Here is a 20,402-nt window from a genome sequence, read left to right on the forward strand (position 1 = left end):
GGTTCTTGAAACTCTGGCATTTTTACTGTTTGGCGACTTCTGCAGCAAAATATTATAAAAATGATACGTAATGTTCAAAAATTAGAGAGTCATTTTGTTTTAAAGCAAAAAAATTGAAATTAAGCTTAAGTATATACTCTTTGAGGTGTAACAAGAGAATATATCAAATATATTCATATACTGATTTCTAACTGATGATCACTAATGTTTGAAAATCAGATCCTGTATTTGAAATCAATTCAGTACATACACACACACCCCTCCAGAAAACTTCATCTACGACTCATACTTAATGACAGAATATGAAGATTTCTGGATGACAGCATCAAGGGAGATTTCCATTTTACTATTTTTTCCTCAAATCTACACCAACAACAAAATGCTAAGGGGAGTTATTTATTTATTTTTTTTAAGTATGTGGGACTTCCCTGGTGGTCCAGTGGTTAAGAATCTGCCTTTCAATGCAGGGGATGCAGGTTCGATCCCTGTTCGGGGAACTAGGATCCCACATGCTGCGGGGCAACTAAGCCTGTGCGCCAGAATTAAGACCCGAGGCAGCCAAAAAATAAAAAATAAATAAATATTTTAAAAAATAAAATTGATTAAAAAACAACATGGTCCATTATTTTCAGTATTTAGGTTTGCAAGGGTGAAACCAGAGCCTCAATACAGTAAAAACTTGAAAAAACATGCATAATCTATATAGGAAGAATGCTAAAATCTCCTAATGTCAGGCTTTTAAGAGACCCCATTTTTCTCGGTTCTGTGTTCTATTCATATTTTAATCTAGTTATATGATCAGACTGATCCTTTGACTATAAGACATAAATTCTGTACTTACCCATTTTGGCTTTCATAATTTAAAAATGTTTAATTGTTAGTAATGTAATAACAAAGGTGTATTGTTAAAAAAAAAAAACCAGAGGTACATTATTTTGTTATAATTATCTACTTTAAAACTGTAAGTCATTCACCCTTTTTGGAAATAAGAGATAAATATTTTTAAGGAGCCCAAACACACACCTTTAAAAATCAGCAAACACAAACTGCCACTAAGTGTCAACAAGATGCAAATTATGCTAAAAATTAATATTCTTCCTTCAGAAGCCTTTCTACATTTTAACTTCACCACACACACACAAAACTGGGGGTGGGGTTATGGAAAAAAAAATCATCCACTTGGTTCTAAGAACTTGATCACGCTTCTACAGCACCAAAAAGGAAATGAACAACAATATTTACCTGTTATTTACTAAAAGTAGCTAGAATTGATAGCATCTAATCTGGCTTTTTATAGACAAAAGGCAGTAACTGATTTTGGTACAGTGACTACATAACTCAACATCAATCTTTCAAACAAAAGGTATCCTGCTTGAAAATTTTTAATCAACTAAATACAAAGTTACAAATGGAAGTAGTGCTCCATTTGTTTTTAGATTCAAATCTTTTGAGGAAACTAAAACCATATCGGTTTACAAGGTTTCATATATTTTTACAAACAAAATAAAATACTTCTAAAAGCATCCAAGTGTTACATAGTTGGTAGTTACAGTCGCCTATCCATATCTGTAAGTGGTATAGAAGCAAATTATTTCTGACAAATTGGGCATTTTCTCTCAAACAATTTGTCAAATTCCCATAATATAAATGGTTGGATCTGAGACTCTGAGGCTGCCACATGATATTAACTCTATAGGTACTTTTTATTTCCTTATGTCTTTTGAATGAAAATTTGAGGATGTCAAAATTATGAGGTTTGAAAAGAGTGCTGGTGAAACTTTTGAGTCATTTAAAGAGGTTTACTGCCATTCTGGTTGAGGTTAACTCTTTGAAAGTTTAATGAGAAAGAAAGAGACAGACAGACAGACAGACAAAGAGAAGAGAAGAGAAAAGAAGAGAAGAGAAGAGAAGAGAAGAGAAGAGAAGAGAAGAGAAGAGAAGAGAAGAGAGAAAAGAAAAAAGAAAAGAAAAGAAAAGAAAAGAAAAGAAAAGAAAAGGAGTGGGGAATTCCCTGGTCATCCAGTGGTCAGGACTCCACGCTTCCACTGCCAAGGGGCCCAGGTCAGGAACTAAGATCCCAAGAGCCACAAAGTGCCACCCCCCCTCCAAAAAAAGTTTAATGCTATGATTTAGGGGAAAACATTTTCTTTTCTGAACTTTATTTCAGCAATTACACTAATAAAACATCAATTCTCCAAATGATACAAAAGGTTCACAGTATTTTAGTAGGTTAAATAAATGTTCTATATTAGTAAACCTTGTCTGGGTATCTTGACTTAAAGGTACTTTCCGTGGTAGCCTTTTATAAAGAATTCTAAGCTGCTGACTAATTTCTGGGTTAAACTGGAAAATCTGGTTGCTTTAAAAAATAATTCAGGAGAGAATATATTCCCTTTATATCGTCACATGATTTTACTCATTTATCCACCAAGATACAAAGGGAATAGTGTAATTTTTATACAATTACTGATAACATGCACCCAAGTCAAAGTAGTCTTACTCCATCTATATCTAATAAACTCAAGATGTATCAATAGAAGATACCCTTCTAGAACAGGATTTGTTACATGACATTTATTCATTAATCAACTAAGCAAAAGCAAAAAATCTACTAATTTGATTCAATTTAAATAAGAATGCTGTCACAAAACACCACATATTATATGATTCCATTTATATGAAATGTCCAGAATAGGCAAACCCATAGAGACGGAAAGCAGAGCAGTAGTTGCCAGGGGCCAGGAGGAGAAAGGAATGGAGGCTAAGTGCTAGTGGGTATGGGATCTCTTTTGGGTGAGGAAACGTTCTGGAATTGGTGGTGATGGTTACACAACCTTGTGAATATAATAAAAACCACAGAACTGTACACTTTAAAAAGATGAAGTGTATCTCAAAAAAAAAAAAAAGGAATGCTCTAAAAGAAATCAAGAAAGCATTTGCACATTTCTCAACAATAAAGTCTACAATATCTATACAAAGATTCATCGGTTTGTACACACATGTAAAACGTACTTAAAATCAAAAGCTCTATACTTACTAAGCTACTGCAATTAAAAGGTGAAGTACTGGCAAAGAGAAAGACAATGAAACAGACTAAGATCCGAGACAGAGACCCAAGCCTGTACGGGAATTTGGCACGTAACAGAAGAATCCCTGCAGCTGAGTGAAGAAAGGATAGAATATTCAAAGAATGGTACTGGGACAACTGTTTATTCCCACAGAAAAAAATTACATCCCCACCATGTGATATACCAGCTCCAGGTGGATTAAAGACCAGATATAAAAAGTAAAACTTAAAAAAATTTTAAGAAAAAAACAAAAACATAAAAAGTAGATCATTACGAATTCAAGGCGCGGAAGGATTTCTTAAACAGTACATAAAGAGTACAAACCACATTGATGAATAAAATCAATATTCTTTAAAAAAAAAACCGTACGCCAAAAGATAACACAAACAAGTGAAAGGACAGCTCTCCAGACTGGGAGAAGGTAAATGCAACGCATAAAACAACGCTGGGTTCTGCCCTCCAACCTTCTGCCAAATCTGCTCGGTTCTTGCTATGTTCATTGGCTGTGCCTCATCACTTCTCACCTGAACTAGAGTAACAACTTCAAACTGTTCTTCCTGCTCCCTCCAATCTGCTCTCTCTAGCACTGACAGTTCTTAAAAAGAAAAACCGTCCCCCCCACCCCGAAACTTAACCCCGCCCCCCAACAAGGCTCTCCGTGCCTTAGGATAAAATCCAAAAAGCAGAAGGCCTTTCTTGATTTGGCCCCTGCCTACCTGTCCAGCCTCCTCTCCTCTTGCTTCTGCTTTCCCACCTGCCTTCCACCATTCTATCATTTCCTCTTTCTTCAACCACTCAGCTTTTAAGCTTCTGTTCAGATGTGTTAAAAATACTCCAAGACCCTTTTCCAGAGCACCCCCACCTACCCTCCGAAGCTGATCATAGCATCCTACCTATACTCTACCACAGCACTAATATATCACAGAGGACCATCTTGACCTAAGTGAAGAGGGGTGTGTGTGTAAGTGAACATGATCTCAAAACATCTGTGTAAGAAGTAAGAGTAAAATACTTAATTACATCCATCCTGGATACCAGCTGCTGTCTGTTAATCGCCCTCTGTAGGCTGAGACAACGTTGGGCTGAGGTTCGCGCCAGCTCCTCCTTCCTTCCCATTCTGCTGCTGCTTCAATGGGAAGGAGACTAAAAGTTACAGCCAGGTTGTCCCCACCCCAACCTATACCGGCTCCACTAATAAAACACATATTTATTGAGCACCTACTATGTACCAGACACCTTGCTAAGCACTAAAGTTGTAGAGCTGAAAATTCAGACACGGTTCCTGGAATTATACAGTTGCATTATTACTGGAGAGAGAAAAGCAGTAAAGGGAAAGTGCTGGAGATGAGGCTCAGAAAGATGCATCTATTCATTTCATATCGAGTGCCTGTATTATGTTTGGTCCTAAGTACTAGATATAAAAGATGAGCAAGACAGAGTCCCTGTGGACAGAAGGGACAAGTGCCCTGGATGACAAAGGAAAACATACAAGGTTGAGAAGCTGGGGGATGTGGGACAGAGAGAGGATGCAGGGGACCTGAGACATTTCACATACAGGAAACAAAAAGCCCTAACCTGTGGAAGGGAGGGGAACTCCTTTGCAAAGACCCACATTAACCAGCACCTAAAATGGTTAAGAACTTCCTTGGCTTCTTAGTTTCACATCTTCTAAATGATCTAGATTATGTATTTCTTGATATGTTGCAAAACCAAATTGCAAGAATTTGATGAAAGCACACTACATAATTCAGGGATAAGAAAATAACTTACATGCCAGAGAATATGGCAAGATTGGAAGTTTATGATAAGGACATGGGACTGCGTCATCCCTGAAACCTGGCCAAATACAGTGGCCAGGACATTATCAATTAACACACGGATCACAAACAGAAAGGAGGATTACAGTAAGGAGCCACAGGATTAGATTAACAATGTGAGTATCTGAATATGGGCTAATAACCGTTAAGTAACTAGCACTGCTGAAATGCCACAGGTGTTTGTGTTTGTGAGTCAGAAAGAGAAAAACAAATATCGTATATTAACACATATATGCGGAATACAGAAAAATGGTACAAATCAACCGGTTTGCAAGGCAGAAATACACACACAGATGTGAGAACAAACATATGGACACCAAGTTGGGAAAGTGGGGCGGGGGGGGTTGGGGTAAAATGAATTGGGAGATTGGGATTGCCATATATACATTACTAATAAGAAAAAAATATCAAATTGTATGCTTTAAATATATGCAGTTTATTGTATGTCAATTGTATCTCAATAAAAGTTCTTAAAAAAAACAAAACGAACAAAAGTATGCATTTAGAACTGACTGTACATGTTTGCTTTTTCCTCCCTAAAAAGATCACGAATGAAGCTGAAAAGTATCTGCACAAAACCAAATGAGCAGCAGGCAGTCAGGTCACTAAGAGGAAACGGAACAAAATGAAATGTCCCCCTATTATTTTTAAACTTCTTCAAAAGTTTAGTATGTGATCTTATTATATTTTATCAAGTAACCTTCTCATCAGAATTAAATTAGAGTAGAAGATATTAAGTGCTGGAAATTCAGAGCATAAACACATCACAAAAAAGTCACTGGATAACAAGAAACGTTTTTCCCAGGAAACTTTATTTACATATCCATACTTAATTCAAAACTCGCTACCATGGATCTAATAATTCCACAGGCATATTTAAACTATTAGCATAGTTTATATGCTATATAAACTATATAGCATAGTCCAGTGGTTAAGACTCTGCCTTCCAAAGCAGGGGGCACGGGTTCGATCCCTGGTCAGGGAACTAAGGTCCCACATGCTGTGGGGTGAGGCCAAAAATTAAAAAAAAAAACATTTAAACTATTAACATACTAGGGTTCATATTTTCCAAAACAGTAGTTATCTTATGAAATGAAGCTCTGTCCTTTGTTCAGTGCAGAAAAACTGCAATCACTGCTAATGGGATTGAGAGAAACTATCATAACATTATCACTCTGGAGCATAACACATGAGAAGAATCTGAAACTCTAATAAAATGACCTCCCTTTTTTTTAATCATTTATAGCCTAATACAAAACCTGTACTAAACAGAAAACCAGTTTATATTAGAACGCCAACCTGTATTTGAGGTGTCTTTGAGTAATTGCAGCGTCCAGAGAATTGCCAAATATGTTCAGATTTCTGAAGTTCATATTTGTCTTTAATTTCCAAAGCGAAGGGCAGTGCCTTCTTTAGTCATGGAAAAACCAACCAACCAACCAACAAAACGACTTCTCTTCTAGCAAAGGTACTGGGTACTTTCATGTTTCGCTCACTGCTGTAACCCTATCCCCCAGTACAGTTAAGGGAATGAAAAAGGCTGCTAAATGAATTAACAGGAAATTAGAACTGTTGTTTTACTGAATGCTCATTTCCAACCACGTAATGAAGACAAAACAAAATGTTTTGTTTTGGCTATCAAACTACAGTCAAAAGTACAGCCCCAAATCACACCATTAGTATTTGCCGTAACAGGACTTCAACTTCATAATCTAAAATTATGCAGATGATATTAATGTGCACTGTGTTATACTCATCTTTAAAATTACTAACATTTCACAAGAGCCAAACATGAGTTACTAAATCAAATCTGGTCTTTAGTATCTGGACTTTACGTAATCCACTGATCAAGAAGTAAATGATCCAAAATTCAAATATATGACTGAGAATCAGACTAAGAAGGCAACACCCTTGTCAACGAGTTCACACTCTGAAACATTTTTCACCTTGGCGCTCCTCACACTTGTTGAGGAGGGCTGGCATGGGCACTCAAGCTGTTTAGCAGCACCCTGGCCTCTACCCCTAGCTGCCACTAGTACCACCTGCCAAGAATAATAAAAAATGTCTCTAGACATGGCCAAATGTCCCTTGGAAGGCAAAATCACCCTAGGGCTGAGAACCACTGGACTAAAAGGATGTTCACCAAAATGGAAATGCTTACTATAGTCTGTACTCTTTCGCTTTGCCTTTTGCTTCTCTGTAGATTCTATAATGAACATATAAAAATGTTAATATGTGTAGAGGATAAAAGGGAAGGACACCGATGTTCTTAAATAAATTGAGAAAAGATCATATATAAAAAAGTTAATATGTCTCTTGGAAAGAAAAAATACAATTCATTAATTACAAATCAAGGAAATGCTCATATTTATTCAGCATCTATCCTATTTTTCAATGACTAATACACACAGATGTTTTCCTCAATATGGCATATTTCTGAACATTCACAAGCTTAAACAAAAAAACCTACAACAATGCAGAATAGATCCAGATATTTATCTATATAAGAATTTCTCTGAAATTTCAAACAGAAAATACTTTAAAGATGCTTCAAGTAGAATAATATAATTTATTGAGCACTTACAATGTGATGCTCCAAGTGCTTGAGAAGTACTATCTCATTTAACCTTCAGAAAACTCCCACAAAGTGGGTACCAGCATCTCCATTTCACAGATGAGGAAACTGAAGGACAGACAGGTTAGGTGACCTAAGGTCACACATAAAGTAAGGGTAGAGCCAAGAGTCAAACCCAGGCAGTCTTGCTTCAAGACTGCACCCTTTACCACACACTACACTGTCACTGACCGCTGAGCCACTTTTCTCTCATGTCTGTATTAATGCAGAAAGGCAACCATTACTGCTTCAGAAAACATCCCTACACTCAACAAAGCCAGCATCTTCCACCTGTACACAGGCTGTGATGGACAGAATGACACCCTCCCCCCCAACCAAATGCCCACATCCTGATGCCTAGGATCTGTGAACATGTTACCTGATGTGGCAAAAGGGACTTTGCGGTTGTGATTAAGTCAAGGATCTTGCAATGGCAAGATTATCCTGGATTATCCAGGTGGGCCTGCTGTAATCACTAGGATCCTTACAAATGAAAAGGGGATGGAGAACAGTCAGAGAGAGATTTGAAGATCCTCCTGCTCTGGCTTTGAAAATAAGAGGAAGGGGACTGTAAGCCAGGGAACACAGGCACCTACAGAAGGTGGAAAATGCAGGGAACAGGTTCTCTTTGAGAACCTCCAGAAGGAATGCAGTCCTGCTCATACCTTGATTTTAGCCCAGAGACCCGTGTTAGCCTTATAACATCCAGAACTACAAGATAATACATTTGTATTGTTTTAAATTTTGTTGTGTTTAAGCCACTAAGTTTGACATCATTTGTTAGAAAGGCAACAGGAAGCTAATACAGAGTCCTCCCTGACAGCATTTCTAAACACTTCCTTTGTCTTCATTAGTTGTACTAACATCCCCATAAAACATACAACAGGGAGGAGGAGAATTCCCTTAGATTCCTTTACCTAAGATTTGGGGAACGTGAAACAGAAATATCACTTTTAAAGGTCTTACCCCATCACAATATAAATAGTCCTATCTGTGGATACAAATATGCTAATGTGACCTACAACCTGCCCCTGGACAGACAGGAAAAGCCATTCGATTCTAATTGCTCGGAGGGTGCTGCTGCCACCTTTTACATTGCGGAAGGAAAGGATATGATTTCTTCCCATTTTGTTGGCACAGTCACTGCTGCTTTCTATGCTCTGGAGTTTACTTTCATCCTAGTCAGAGACGTGATACAAATAACGAAATGGAAGTAAAGCTATCACCATGCATAACACAATAATGTTATGGGTCCTTTTATTATGAAAATAGTTACTGTATCTTTCAACTTCTGACAAAAATCTCTGGGCCATACTGGATTTTATGACTGATTTTCACAAAAATACGTGGTGAGTGCGGAGAAAACCTGCAGTAGTAGGACCCATTTTTTTAAAGTCTGTTAATTTAAACACAATAAAGAGAAGCTCTTCATACTCATCCAAAAGAACTCTATTAAGCCAACATTTTTTCTAATGAATAACCTCTAACTGGAATTTTATTTTGTAAAGGTGAATAATGTGTAAGTTCCCTAAATAAAAAGACTGATTCACATCTCAAAACATTAACTATTTAAGACTCTGTATAGGAGGAACAGATGAGTTAAAATAAAACCCTTTCCACACTTACCATGTTGGCATTTACAGCTCAGAAATTAAATCACTGAATTTACTGTATGAGGACATTTGATCTCTGACTACTCACAGATAACTCAAACCACTATCAGAAAGACTGCTTTTATCAGGGAAAGTGTCTACGTCTGCTACACAGTGATGTCCATTTATAGATGACAAGTCAAAATGACACACTGGCTAACTAGGATTTGGCAGTTCCCTCTGTTCCGACTGATGGCATACAAATAAAGACTTCGAGTAAATCCCTTCATCTCTAAGAGGTTAGGAAATGAGGCTGAATACCCAAAAACTGACCATGGAAATATTTTCTCACTTGTTTTTCCATTTTGTCAACTCTGTGATGTTTTATGTGGAGAGGATTTATTTAGTACATATGTGTCTATCTGGACAAAAGTTTGTTTTTAAAATAAAAGTTCCCAGAGAAATATTTCTATACAGAATCATTCTAAACTAATGGCCATACACTATGCACACCAACACCACTAAGATAATCAAAAGCTGAGCCTCGCCTTGCCTATTCCCAGGCTCTAAGTGGTCTGTTATTCCAGACATATATCTAATTCCTCACAAAGTCCTTTCTTTGTTTTGTTTGTGACATGGTTCATTACTGACCACCAACTATGTACCAGGCCCTGTTTTAGGTCCTGGGAAATCAGAGGAAATATGATTCTGGTCTCGCGGAGCTTAAAGAAACATGAAATTTTCAGATAATGATAAGCTACTATAAAACAGGGTAATAGGATACAGTGACTGGGGACCTGGATTGTTATAAAAAGGACTCATGGAATCCAAACCAGGAACTAGTCATATAGAAAGACTGGAGGAAGACACGTGAGGAGGTGATCATTAGGCATATCTTTTATTTCCTTTCAAGTTCTCTTTGTTTCAGAGGCTTTTGAGGCTATAGTAAAAAGATTTAAATAATAGTTTAGTCAAGTATTCCAAGTAATATAAAAAGTTTAAGACTTCCATGTTATTTAACCATACCACTCCAAAATACTACTTCAATGAAATCATTTTGTTGGTCAGCAGTACATAGTCTGTTAATAACTGCATCGATTAAAAGTTTTTAAAAATATTTTTATTTTTTAAATTTTTAAAAATATTTAAAATTTGTATATTTTAAAATAATAACCAAGTAACTATTACTAAGTTGTTTCCCATAAATGGATTGATTCATTACCTAAGATAGTAAGCATTTGGAAAAATGAGATTTTAAAATCCCAACCGCCCAAAAACACACAAATACAGAAATCACAAGAGCAAAGAATGTGAAAATGTCCACTTCCACTTCATTCTCTCCCTTCACTAAGAATATCTTAATCTGTGCTAATCACACGTGGCTATTTAATTTTGTGTGTGTGTGTGTCTGTGTTCATTTTTTTTTTATTTTTTTATTTTTTGGGGGGGTACACCAAGCTCAATCATCTGTTTTTATACACATATCCCCGTATTCCCTCCCTTCCTTGACTCCCAGCTATTTAATTTTAAACAAGTTAAAATTAAATACAATAAAAATTTAGTTCTCAAGTACACTAGCCACATTTCAAGCATTCAAAATCCACAGGTGGTGAGTGGCTACTATGTGGGACAGCATAGACACAGAGTATTTCCCTCACTGCGGAAAATCCTATTGGTCAGTGTTGATGGAAATCACTTCTCAAATTTGACCCAAACAAAAACAACCTATAAAAGCTTACAAAAATAAGGTTAATCATAAACTTTTTAAAGAAATTGGTGAACAGTACTATAAAGCTAGACAGAAATCACATATAAGGAAATTTAACAATCAGACACATATGCCACAATAAAATAAGACAAGTTAGGGACAAGGAAAAATGTACTCTGACATTGGTCTTGCAGACATGAGTCTTGAGTTTTAGTTGTGACTACCTCTCTGGCTTAGGTTCATGGGTTCTAAAGAGATACGACATATTTGAGCTTCTGTTTACAGCCCATAATACAGGTTAAAGCAGGTGACCTGATCACCAGAAATGATCCCAAACAATGGAAAAATGAGTTGTGATTCCTCCTAGTCATCAATACATAAATGTATGGTTTGGGTTTGCATTCTGACAAGAACATATGTGATTTTAAAAATTAACTTTAGGGACTTCCCTGGTGGTGCAGGGGTTAAGAATCTACCTGCCAATGCAGGGGACACGGGTTCCATCCCTGCTCCAGGAAGATTCCACATGCTGCAGAGCAACTAAGCCTGTGCGCCACAGCTACTGAAACCCGGGTGCTTGGCAACGAAGAGTAGCCCCTGTTCACCACAACTAGAGAAAGCCTGTGCACAGCAATGAGGACCCAGTGCAGTGAAAAAATAAAATTTTTTAAAAATAAAAATTAACTTTAATGTCTCACCTACCCTATTAACATTATTTAAAGTTGTTATTTGCAATAGCAAGCAATTATATGAAATTCACTATCTACTTACATAAATAAGATTTGAGGGGGTAAAGCGTGACCACTGTATTTCTTTCTACAAAATTTTCTAAGTAAGTAATCGAGGTGTGTTAGAGAAGTGGCACCTTTTCTTATCATTTTTACTTTTAATTTTCCTGAGTTTATATCATTAGGAATAGAACAATACTATTTTTAAAACATAACTGTACTATTCCATAATCTGTTTAACTCTAGTGTCATCACCCATATATATTCTGAAATCTTCACTTAATAATTTTCCACTAAAAATGTGTTAAGAGAAAGATGACAGTCGAGGACATTAAAATATCCTGTACAAAGGAGTGACCTATATGAAATAAACAAAATTAAATACAAAACAAACAAAAAACCACTATACCATTTCATTTAACCAGGGACCCTGACACTAAACAGTCACACAATTTTCACTTGACTATGATTCCATTAAGTTACACAACACTTTAGGTTGTTTTGTAGTTCTTATTTTTTCCTGACTAAACCACATTACTATTGAACTGCTTTGTACCAATACAAAACTTACTAGTAAAACACCCAATTTCCCTTATCTATTTGGTTTAACCTCAAAGTCTTCACTTTGTTCTTGACCACACCCGGCAACAACAGACAAGGTATTACCACTGGAAGAAAATTCACATTAAATTATTTTCCAATCCCTCACATCACGGGAACTGGCTTACAGTGAAAATTATGACAAACTAAGTAACTTATATCAGTCATCTTGTTCCATTCACTATGAAATCTAGTAAACTAACAAGTTCAATCCACATATTTTCCTTCCTCTTTCCCTAACAAATTTTTTAATTACAGTAAATTGGTTTGAGATTGTTCAAATCGTACTTTCTTTTACCATAACAAGGCAAGGCATCACAGAAATGATACATAGTTTTTAAAGTACTAACCAATTTACCATAATATCTAAAATGATAATTTACTAAGTTTATCTTTCTTATAAGGGTTTTGGGTGTGTGTGTGTGTGTTTGGTTCATCAGGTTTATCACTTTAGTATTTTAGCTTCAATTGTATTCAATATTTCATTTTTAAAATAAAAAATAAAAGAACATAAGGAATTTCATACCATATATTCAAATTTTACATTATCACCTATTTGCTTAATCAGAACATGTAGCGTTGGTGAAGCTACAGCCATCATGCTGTTGTAATAACAACAGTGGAAGTAAATGTGGACTGGAAAGTTAACTTCATGTTCCTACTTGTAGCAGCATGAATTCTCTTTACCATCTGAGAAACACCCATATAACCATGCAAAGAGTCTGCTCAACCACTAATTAACACTCCACTTTTAACTTCTATAAAGGTGAGTTTAAAAAAAAAAAAGAGAGAGAGTGAGTTTAGGCCAACTGAGTTCACATCTTCATCTATGAGACGTGACTAAGGACTAGTTCACTTTGCATATCTTATTATTCTTACATTTTAAAAAAAAGTCATTTATTATCAGCTACGTGCCTGGCCCAGTTCTAGGCACACTCCAGCACTTCTAGTTTAGATCCCTATAATTCCAAAATATAGTCATTTTCATCTCCACTTCAGAGATCAGAACAGTGAGCCCCAGTGTTAGAGGTACGGCAGCATTAAGAACTCAGGTCTCCCTGACTCTTGCCCTACACTCCACTGCCCATTGAGTTTAAAAAAAAAATGTTTTGTTAAATGGCTTAAAGCAAACAGAACAACTTTCAGGGTGAAGGTCAGTTAGAGCAAAGCAAACCTCTCAATAAAGAGAAAGCCATACTTTTTACACAACTTTGCTATAGTTAATTATATAGGTAAAGCATACTTTCCATAGACATTTCCTAAAATAATGTGTTTTTAATTAAAATCTGAATGAAAAGAAAGGTATTTTAAACCACATACAACATTCTCTCAATAAAGGTACCTTGACTGAAGAGAAAGATGATTTTACAATTCAAAAAATCTACCACATACTTTGTTTTATAAGCTTAAACTTCATGTTGTTTTCTTAACATAGAAATATAAGCATCTTGTCTTCATAGGTGACTTTTAAAGTCTCACTCCATAAACTGATATAAAGTATATATCAGTTAATTATATCTCAAAAAAGCTGGAAATAAAATTTTTCAAAATAAGTGACAGGAATTATAAAGAAAAAACATATCACACAAGCTGCTGTGTTCTTATATACTTGTACTACACTTAAAAAATCAAAAATAAATGCAATTTTTAAAAACAAAGCCTTTCTGATATTGCTGGGAGTTTAAATTGGTTCAAACCTTGCTGGAAATGTTCTAAAATCGACTGTGATGATGGCTGCATAATTCCATGAATATACTAAAACCCACTGCACTGTACATTTTAAATGGGTGAATTGTATGGTATGTGAATTATTTCTCAATGAAACTGTTATTTTTAAAAAACCTTTCTGGAGAGAATATTGGAAATCTGTGTCAAAAGCTTTTGTAATGTTCAGACCTGTTAAGTAATTCTACTTCTAGGAATTTATTGTAATGAAATCATCACAGTTATACAATTTTTTAAAATATGTAAGAACATTCATCAAATGATAACATCAAAAAATTGCAAACTGCCTAAAATACCATCAACAGAATATGGTAAACAGATATGGCATACCATACAGTGAAATTATCAATTAAAAAAAATCACGTTCTCAAAAAAATTTATTTCACAATAAAGCAGGTTACAAAATAATATTATGTACCAATCCAATTTGTAAAAAAAAACAAAAACAAAAACAAAACCCACATATGCAAGACTTCCTAGGTGGCGCAGTGGTAAAGAATCCACCTGCCAATGCAGGATTCCATATGCCACGGAGCAACTAGGCCTGTGCACCACAACTATTGAGCTTGTGCTCTACAGCCTGTGAGCCACAACTACTGAGCCCATGTGTCGCAACTATTGAAGCCCATGTGCCACAACTACTGAAGCCTACGTGCCTAGAGCCCATGCTCCACAAGAGAAGCCACTACAATGGGGAGCCTGCGCACCGCAATGAAGAGTAGCCCCAGCTCACAGTAACTAGAGAAAGCCCATGTGCAGCAACAAAGACCCAATGCAGCCAATAAATAAATAAAATAAATAAATTTATAAAAAAAAACACATGCATAAGAAAAACACTGGAAGGATACAGAACAAAATGTTAACTGTACGTATTTCCAGTTGGTAGGATTTCAGGTGATTTTAATCTTCTTTATATCCTACCGGTTTTCAATTTCTCTACAATAAACAACCCTTTCATAACTTAAACATAATAAATGTTATTTTTAAACTAGTAGCTGCTTTGGAAAGTACACATTTTCCATTAAAAATTAAAAATGAATAGGGCTATCAGTATTTCTTAGGGGTCCTGTGTGTGTGGACCTATCTGCATATGGCTGTAATACCTTAATTAATACCTTAACCTCAATACCCTAATTCTATCACACAATAAAATAAACTGTAATGATCAAGGCTTAATTGTACAGGTGATAACAACATAGAAAGCATGAGATGACCAAAAGCATATTAACCCTACTTCACACACAAAGCCAAATTACCTAATTTAGGTTTTAAAAAGTATTACATCAAATAATGTTCGTTTCCACACTTAGAAAAACTCAACACATATGTTCATTTCAAGATTTAAAATAATTATTTCTCATCCTTGCAGGAGAAAAAATTAGCAAAGGAATGTATTTAACCTTCACCCATAATAAAAAAAGAACAACATTCTATTGGAATTCTATGTAAAACATAGTGAGAAGTTTCCCAACATAATCAAATATGAAATACCATACTGCAATGTATTTGGACCCTGCAGAGATCAAAAAAAAAAAAAAATACAGACAGCTTAAAGTTACAAAATTATAATAGCCAAATAAAGGCTTTAATTCATGTTTGCAGATGTGTTATAAAAATGTCCTTCTCCAAGTCCACACTGCAGAGTTTTACGCAAATAGTCTATTCATCAGGTAGTTAGAGGGGGAAAAAATCCAACTGGTTTTTTTTTTGCTATCAAAATCCTTGAAAGAGGGACTTCAATGGTAAAGAATCCACCTTCCAACGCAGGGGATGCGGGTTCTATCCCTTGTTGGGGAACTAAGATCCCACATGCCTTGGAGCAACTAAGTCCATACACTACAACCAGAAAAGCCCACGTGCCACAAACTACAGAGCCCACGCACACTGGAGCCCGCGAACCTCAAAGAAAGATCCCGAATGCTGCAACTAAGACCCCACCCCTGATGCAGCCAAAATAAACAAATTAAATAAATAAATATTTTTAAAAATCCTCGAAAGTCAACATTTAACCTTTCCATACATATCAGAAAATATGTCTAGAAAGCAAGGGAAGCACAGGTTTATCCAGTTAAAAAAAGAAATTTGGTTCACCAAGCCAAGATGCAGACAAGGTAAGAATCAAGAAGCACTAAGGATGAAGAGTCAACACAGATTAATATTTTCAGGTTAATATTTTTTCTAATGGTTACATTACTGTGAAGGCAAAAGAGTCAAACTAGTTTCTGTAAATGAGCTACCTAAGTTAGGAGATTACTGATACAGGCAAATGTGACATTTTCTAAGCAAAAGCCATTGTTAGAGTTTGCACAAAATCTAAAACCAGCACTCGCTGAATCCTTCCAAAAAGTGCAACAGAGATGAACTCTGAAGAAACAACTCTGTGTAACATTGCATGATTCTTGTAGGATTCAGCATTATTGTTTGTTTTACATTCATTAGTAAAGCACCAAGATTTCAAATCACTAAATGACTATATATATTTTTTATTAATTAATTTATTTATTTATTTTTATTTTATTGGCTGTGTTGGGTCTTCGTTGCTGCACACGGGCTTTCTCTAGTTTCAGCGAGCGGGGGCTACTCTTCATTTTGTGGTGCGCGGGCTTCGCATTGCAGTGGCCTCTATTGCTGCTGAGCACAGGCTCTAGGCACGTGGGCTTCAGTAGTTGTGGCACATGGGCTCAATAGTTGTGGCTCACGGGCTCTAGAGCGCAGGCTCAGTAGTTGTGGCACATGGCCTTAGCTGCTCCGCGGCATGTGGTATCTTCCTGGGGCAGGGATCGAACCCGTGTGCCCTGCATTGGCAGGCAGATTCTTACCCACTGCGCCACCTTGGAAGTCCCACTAAATGACTATATTAAATGTTAGGAAACTGTTTTTTTTAATTGTCTAGATAACCCTTTTGATAGCAACAAATAAAAACTGGTGATTCAGTTTTTACCTGTGCTGACCCCTCATGGTTATTAATTTTTCAGCCTTCTTTTCACCACTGTTATCCCTCAAGTCCATCTACCACCAAGGCAATACCACTTAAACCAATAAGACTGTCTTTGCAGCTTTTCTTAAAGGGCTTATTACCTGGGTGGTGACTACATGATGTTCATTTTCTAATTACTTGTTTATACTGTACATTTACATTTTATGCTTTTTTCTTTATGTCAGGTTTTACAACTTAAAAGACTTTAAAATGTGCTTTAAAAGTTTTTGCTTGTTTGTTTTTTTATGTACAGCTTTCTTAAGACTCCACAGCTAAGAGATGTGACACAAGACTTACTAGACACAATACCATCTTGGCTATAGTCAAAATGCCAGTACACAAGCCTCCATGAGACTTCTTAATCTTCTGAATCTCAAATCTATTTGATAAACTAACTTTTATTTTACCCACAAAATCCCAGGAAGCCACACACTTCTTACATTTACAATACCTACTTCTTTAAATTGAGTTAAATAATTCTTCAACTACACACACACACACACACACACACACACACACACACACACACACACACACACACACACACACACACACACACACACACACACACACACACACACACACACACACACACACGAGTTATTTTGCTGGGCTTCCTAGGTGGCGCAGTGGTTGCGGATCCGTCTGCCAATGCAGGAGACACGGGTTCGATCCCTGCTCCAGGAAGATCCCACATGCCTCAGAGCAACTAAGCCCGTGTGCCACAACTACTGAGCCTGCGCTTTAGAGCCCATGAGCCACAACTATTGAGCCCATGTGTTGCAACTACTGAAGCCCACGCGCCTAGAGCCCGTGCTCCACAACAAGAGGAGCCCGCACACCCCCCCCTCACCGCAACTAAAAAGAAAGCCCACACACAGCAAAAAAGACCCAACACAGCCAATAAAATAAATAAATAAATTTATAAAAAAAAAAGTTATTGTACTGGAATTCTATCAAACATCTCAGAAGATGTCACGTAAAAGCAAAGCATTATTAGGTAATAATATTCATATACATATATGGTTAACTATATGAATATAAGTTTTTTTCATTTTCCTATTCACTTTCTCCTCAATATAGTTCTAAATCTAGATGTAAAAGGAAACCTAGTAGAAAAAAAGAGTTCTCATTGTGGATCAGTCAATGATAACACAGACTCACGTCTAAAATTTAATAATAAGCCAAGAATATTTATCAAAGAGCTTTTCAAATTCAAAACCTTGTCCATAAGCAGATGTACTTTAGAACTAACAAAACACATCCATCTAGTAAAAACTGAACATTCTCTAAATCACAAAATTTTAAATATGCCTTTTTCCTTCTCACGCCACCCTGTACCAGCACAACATAATACAGAAGTGTTTAAAAGTACTTATCAAGTACTTAGTAGGGTCAACAATAAAAACAAACAAGCAAAACAAAACAAAAAAAGCCTCTGAATATTTAAAAATGTGTCAGGTAGCTGTAGTGTAATCAATTTGTTAAATTTGTCTTTATATATATTTATTAAAAGATTAGTCTGCAGAAATAAAGCTCACCATTCATTTAAAAACTCAAATGCTGGACATGTTTATTAACACATGAATAAATCATCTCAGTTGCTCTTTCAAAAAATACTCTTTTTTTTAATAGTAAAACTAAAAACAGCACTGCATCAAAACCACATTTTATGGATAGATACCAAATTCTAAACCTTTTTGAAGCGTTAATGATTTTAATTTTTTAAGTGTCTAAAGCAAACTTTTTGTTTTAAAAGAACTCAATGAATCCCTATGGTTATGAATTTTCCTCTTAATAGTAAAAAGTAATTAAAAATAAAGTAATCAGTGGTGCCTAAGATTTTGAAAAAACTTGTTTTCAATTAGGTAATTTTAGCTCATTTTTAAGAACTTACTAGTGTCTCAATTTTCTTTCCAAGCTCTTTTCCAGGACCAAGATGGACCTCTTCTTTTTTTTTTTTTTTCATTGATAATTTTATTAAAACAGGAAAAACTTTGCCCAAACCACTTGATTACCCAAAATACAAACTTCAAGATACCTGGACATTGTAGAGACATGGATAGACCTAGAGACTGTCATACAGAGTGGAGTCAGAAAGAGAAAAACAAATATCGTATATTAACACATATATGCAGAATACAGAAAAATGGTACAAATCAACCAGTTTGCAAGGCAGAAATAGAGACACAGATGTAGAGAACAAACATATGGACACCAAGTGGGGAAAGTGGGGAAGGTTGGGGGGGAATGAACTGGGAGACTGGGATACCAAATTGTACATTCTAAATATATGCATTTTATTGTCTGTTAATTATATCTCAATAAAAGTTCTTAAATAAAATTTAAAAAAAAGATACCTGGACAAGACTCATTAATGCATGTAAAAATGTTTTGTGTATATGCTACATGTACAACATGGTGAACAAAGTATGGAAAAAAAGAAGCAAGAGCCTTTACCCCATTGCAACTTAATCCCCTTGTGCTCCTTATACTAACCGTGCCTAACCTTGAGTATTCCCCCTCACCTTGGGCTTTCACAGAAAGCACAAACAGTTTCACAATAATAAAGTAATGTGATGTAGTATAAAGAGTCAGGTAACAGGTTTTTCACCAAAGCCTTGGACCTAACTTCTCTGGTCTCTGTGGTTTGCCTTGTAAAATAAAGGAGTTGGACTATATCTCTACTATTTAAATAGGCTGTTAGGGACTTAATTCAAGACCCGCTATATTACTTGTAATAGTAAAAACTTGTTAACAACTTAATGTTAATATTAATAAATATTCCAAACAATGGAATACTATATGACCCTTAAAAAAAGAAAGCTGTATGTCCATATGTAGCTCGTTTAAAATGATGTCCCAGGTAGGCTATTAAAAACAAAAAAGCAAAATGCAAATAGCATGACTCAATTTGTATGTATTTTAAGACACATGTACATACATATGTACAGAAACTTGCTAGGAGGACAGAGAAGAAACTTCAAAATGGTTATTAGTGGAGAACAGTGTTAACTTTTTTTTAAAAAAAAACCTCTTATAGTCTTTTATAATAGTTCAAAAAACTTTAAATAATGAACGTGTTTTTTTTTGTTTTTTGTTTTTTTTTGGCACACAGGCTTAGTTGTTCCATGGCATGTGGGATCTTCCTGGAGCAGGGATCGAACCTGTGTCCCCTGCATTGGCAGGCAGATTCTTAACCACTGCGCCACCTAGGAAGCCCGAACGTATTATTTTTAAGAATTTTTGAAAGAAAATAAAAGTAAAGGTCTGCTGACCCAGGTTTTATAATTAGAAAAGACCTGGGTTCATATACTGGCTTTGCTATTTACTGTCTCTGTGTTATTAAGATATTTAACCTCAATTTCTCCATCTGTAAAGAGGAGTTAATAGTACTAACCCCACACAACTGCTGGGAGGATAACGAGAAATCACCCACACAAGACACTCAGCACAGCACATTGTTAGAGGATGACAACTATCAGTAGCCATCACTATGATTATTATATACATTAGCATCAACTCCAGAAACTGAGTGTCTCTGGAATCAGACAATTGACTAAAGACTTTGAC

The 20,402-nt window shown here is 35.9% G+C and overlaps 1 protein-coding gene across 4 annotated transcripts in view; it reads right to left on the reverse strand.

Annotated features, from left to right (window-relative positions):
- Window positions 1-20,402, reverse strand: part of NSD3 (nuclear receptor binding SET domain protein 3) — a 94,347-nt gene that overhangs the window by 70,686 nt on the left and 3,259 nt on the right. The window lies entirely within an intron of this gene.

This window comes from Hippopotamus amphibius, chromosome 10, assembly GCF_030028045.1.
Source record: "Hippopotamus amphibius kiboko isolate mHipAmp2 chromosome 10, mHipAmp2.hap2, whole genome shotgun sequence".
Classification (NCBI taxonomy): domain Eukaryota; kingdom Metazoa; phylum Chordata; class Mammalia; order Artiodactyla; family Hippopotamidae; genus Hippopotamus; species Hippopotamus amphibius.